Here is a 5346-nt window from a genome sequence, read left to right on the forward strand (position 1 = left end):
ATGTGGCCTAGTTGGAGGTTTTTATATCAGTTGTGACTCTACTGACATTTTGCACGTGTTATGGTACGTGCGAGCGGTGGTGTACAGTACAGGTGTAGTAGAAGTGAGGTGTTAGAATTTGATACGGATGTCCTTATCAAGATTTTAATAACGGTGCCTATTGAGAACTCGCACGTGTGATAGGTATGTACCTAGTCATTAAAGTGTTGTGGAGCTGAGGTGGTGAAAGTTTTTACAGATGGCTTTATCGAGAACTCTCACGTGGAGCCCGTGAAAAGCGCTTGCACAAAAATGGACCAAAAGTTCATGGATCAGTAGGCCGGATAACGTGCCACATAGTATTTGGTAGTTTCAGGTTGTCACGGGTTTTGGTATCATGGGAGCATCAAATCAAGATACCCTCCGAGTTGTGAAAATAAGAGGTAGCCTTGGATTTTCAAATGGATGTCATATACCTTGACTTCAATCAAATATGACTGACATTAAAAAAAATTATGGTTATATTCTTGGAATATCAATCACACCTTGTGATCATCAATAGAATATGAACTTTCTTTGAAGAATCCTTTTTTTTTTCCACTTTGATATCGTTATTAGACATCCGTCTAATATTTGTCAAAAGAGACTTTAATGTCAAAGTTGGAAAAACAATCCAAAAGTCCCTTAAACAAACACACTTCTTGTTTATAAAGTATACATTTCCTTAATCTTAATTTAGCAATTTTTATTTTTTTTTGTATATGCTCTCCCTAAATCAATTGTATAATCACAAAGGATTTATTATTATTTGCCCCGTAGGTTTTCATCGAATATTATACTTTGGAATGATTATAAAAGTTACTTTTCCAAAGGGCACGAGGTACCCTAAGAAGTTGACATTTTCTTGTCGAGAACATCATATCTGATAGGGGTGCAAGTGAATTCGGTTCAAACCGAGAACCGAACCAAACCATAGAATTTGGATTGGTTTGGTTCGGTTTACATTCAGATCGATTCGAATTCGGGTTTAAAAAATGAAGAACCGATGACTTCGGTTCGGTTCTCGGTTCAGACGGTATAAAAAATCGAACCAAACCGAAAATCGAATAAATATATATTTATAATAAAATATTAAATATATATTATATATTTGATTTTTATTTTTTAAGGTTTTTACCGAAACCTAACTTCACTCTCTGGTTTTTCGAGTTTTCCCTCTTCCCTATTCGACGGCTCCCCTCTCACTCGTCTCTTCTAGTTGCAGAATAAGTGCGGCTGCGGGCTTAACTCCTGCGGTCGGCTGTCGTTCATCCCTCCCTCACCCTGTCTCTGTCTACCTCTCTCTCTCTCTTGGCATTGAGTGTGTCTGTGCGACAGCGCGACACTATTGTGCTCTACATCTCAACTCCGGTCGACGACGGTGGATCACTATCTCTCTCGTCCTGAGGTACGACTCTCTCTCTCTCTCTCCATTACCATTACTTTTGGTTAACATTGATACACTGGATGTTCTCACGATGATAGATTTTGGATCTGATTTTGTTTTTAAAGAATCACAGATCTTGGATTGTTATTCCAAGAAATAAATCAGATTATATATATATATATATATCCAAGAAATCAATATTTTGATTTTAAAGCCAGATAGTTGTGCATCGGTACAAGCTTGAAACTTTTGATATTTTATTTTGGTTATTTGAACAATTTTGGAAATTTTAATGAATTTAATCAATTTATACTAAGACCTATACAAAATTCCAGTGTTTTGAAATTTCAGGATTTCATTTTGGTTATTTGAGTAAATTTTAAAAATCCAAAATGCTGATTTCATTTTGGTTATTTGAGTAAATTTTAAAGCATTTCATTTTGGTTTCATTTTGCATCACCTTTAGAATCATGATTATTTGAACCTGGAGAACAAATACAAATTTTGTGGTATAAGATGTTTTAAAACATCAGAGATTAATTAGAGTTTTCCTTTAAATTGGTTTTTTTTTAACTATATTTCTCGACATAAATCAAATTTGCAATCACAACCTAAAATAAATAGAACTCAATCCTCTTTATTAAGAACATATAAAATTGGAAGGTGATGCATTAAAGAACATATATAGATTCAATTTACGTGCCAATGTATTAGAGTAATGGTGGTTAACTTGTTTAATGGGTCGAGTATTTTACCCTTTCGATGCTCTAAATTAACTTCAAAAAATCCAACAAAATATTGGGGATTTGGGGTTGATTAGGATCTATTTCGATTTCATATTTTTATAATTAGAAGGCTCAATTTGCAAAGAAAAAAATAAATGCACCTTATTTATTTATTTATTTATTTATTTTTGGTCGATTTACTAAAAGATATGCTCAAAATTGTATCTTGAGAGCATTTAATTAGAGCATTAATTCATGTTGAATGTTTTTTTACTTAATTATTTTAATTCTTTTTATGTATATTAGGATTTAATTGATATATTTTTATTTTTGTTAGATGTCAAATATGGGAGACAAAGACACTAGCAATGTCAATATTGAACCAGTTATTGATTCTACTCCTTCTGCTACTACCGGTACTATTACCTCAAAACCTAAGGTAAACTCAACTCGCAAGAAGCCTTATAGATCAAAATTTGACGTTTGGGATCATTTTACTAAAATTAAAAATGATAATGGGGGGAAGTCAGAAAGAGCCAAATGTAATTATTATAGTTCAGATTATGGGTGTTCGAGTGTTAATGGGACTAGTACGTTAAGGAAACATTTAACCAAATGTCCCGAGTATCCTTATCGTGATGACAAGAGACAAAAAATCCTATCATTCCAAACAGTTGGACACGAAGAAGATAATAGTCTTACCTCTTGGAAATTTGATCAAGAGTTATGTAGGGATGCCCTTACAAGAATGATAATCATTGATGAGTTGCCTTTTAAGTTTGTGGAGCACGAAGGTTTTCAATATTTTTTAAGCGTATTGCAACCTAAATTCCGTTTAGTGTCTCGCACCACTATAGCAAAAAATTGCTTACAATTGTATGCAAATGAAAAGAAGAAGTTGAAATTTTTTTTGAATACTTCTGTCCATAGAGTCTCTCTTACTACGGATTTGTGGACTTCTTTACAAAATATTTCATACATGTGTCTCACTGCACATTTCATTGATAAAAATTGGAAACTACATAAAAGGATACTTAATTTTTGTGTAGTTACTAGTCATAGAGGTGAGGCAATTGGTAAAGCAGTTGAGTTATGTTTGCTTCAATGGGGCATAGAGAATGTGTGTACTATCACGGTTGATAACGCAAGTTCTAACGACGTTGCAATTGGTTATTTGAAAAAAAAAGTTGAACAAAAGGGGTGGTTGCATTCTAGAAGGTGAATTTTTGCATATGAGGTGTTGTGCACATATTTTGAATTTGATAGTAAAAGAAGGGATTAGTGATGTGCATGATTCTATTAGTAGAATTCGCGGGGGCTGTGAAATATGTGAGGAGTTCTCCGTTAAGAGCTCAACAATTTAAGAAATGTGTTGACCAAGAGAGAATTACATGTAAGGGTTCTTTAGTCCTTGATGTTCCAACTAGGTGGAATTCAACATATCTTATGTTGGATACCGCTATAAAATTTCAAAAAGCATTTGAACGGTTGGAAAAACAAGAACCACAATTTGATAAAGAAGTTAGAGGAGGACTTCCCACTGAAGGTGATTGGAATTATGCTCAAGTCTTGGCTAAGTTTTTACAAACTTTTTATGATGCCTCTAAACGAATGTTGGGTTTTCTTTATGTCACTGTTAATTCTTATTTTCATGAAGTTTGTGCCATTGAAAATACTATTTCTGATTGGTCTAAGAGTCTTGATCCTTTCTTGAGTTCTATGGCAGTGAAGATGAAGGATAAATTTGATAGGTATTGGGGGAGTCTTGACAAGGTAAACAAGATATTGTTGGTTGCTGTGGTATTAGATCCTCGTTATAAGTTGAGATATGTAAAATTTTGTTACTCAAAGGTTTATCCACTTACAAAGGTTGAGGAGTTGACTAGAACAATAAGGGGAACAATAAACCAAAATTTTCAGCATTATCAGTTTCTTGACTCAACTTCAGCTGTTTCTTTAAATGATTTTACTCAAACTTTAAATGAGATGGAAGTTGATGAACTAACTGGTGAAGGTAATGTTCAAGTCAAGTCACTTCAATCTGAGTTTCTGAAGCACTTGGAAGAAGAAGAAAGTGTGGATTGCAAATCAGAAGTAGACAGATACTTAGAAGAAAATGTTGAGAAGCAAGACATAAATTTTAATATTTTGGATTGGTGGAAAATTAATTGTTCTAAGTATCGCATACTCTCTATGGTGGCACGAGATTTGTTAGCTATTTTGGTTTCCACTGTTGCTTCCGAAAGTGCTTTTAACACTGGGGGTCGCGTATTAGATCAATTTCGTAGTTCTCTAACCCCAAAGTTGGTGGAATGTTTAATTTGTGGGCAAGATTGGTTACGTGCTTCACCAGTTCCAATTGATGTTGAAGAAAGGTTAGAAGAACTTGAAGAAATTGAGTCAGGTAACTTTTAATTTTTATATGATTTTATTTTATTTGTGAAGTTCTTTAATGTCTATTTTCTATTTGATAACAATTTATTTTATTTTATTTTTACAGTTATTACAGATGATTCTGAGCTTCTTGATTGAATTACAAATGCCTCTTCATTTGTATTTTTAGGTAAATTATTATTCCATAAATTATTACAATAGAATAATTTTTTTAAATATTCGACACTTTATATATATATAACAATAGTGTTTTTTTTTTTTTTTTGTAGACTTATTGATTGGAGCATGGAGGAAGATGGAGAATGGTTAATTTTTTTTGTGCTTTATTTTTTTGATTATGTATGGTTTCTAATAGAACTAGGGTGTTATTGTAAGGAAAGATTGATTTATTTAGGACAAATTGTATGAATATGTTGGTGACTTGGTGTGATATTTGGATTTTGGACATTTTAATATTTAGATTTGGATTTTGGACATTTTAATAGTTGATATACAAATTGTATGCCTTTCCTTGACTTGCAATATGAAAAATCTGACTTTCATTTAAAGACATCCCCGAAGGTGAGGAGAACATAGGATGTAAGACTCTTTGGTTCTGAACCTCTATTTGCTGATTATCTTACTCATGGGCTGGCCAACCTATTGGGTTCATGGTAATTACTTTTCTTATCACAATTTAAGAATGTTTCTACAAATATATTGGGTTCGTGGTAATTCCTTTCATAAATTCTGAGTGTATGTAGATGGTTGATACACATAAACATGCTAACATGGTACCTCGGTGTTTCCCATCGTCTGTGTAAAGTGGTGATGCCCATGGAG

This window comes from Akebia trifoliata, chromosome 4 (assembly GCF_017979445.1).
Source record: "Akebia trifoliata isolate Shusen 1 chromosome 4, ASM1797944v1, whole genome shotgun sequence".
Classification (NCBI taxonomy): Eukaryota; Viridiplantae; Streptophyta; class Magnoliopsida; order Ranunculales; family Lardizabalaceae; genus Akebia; species Akebia trifoliata.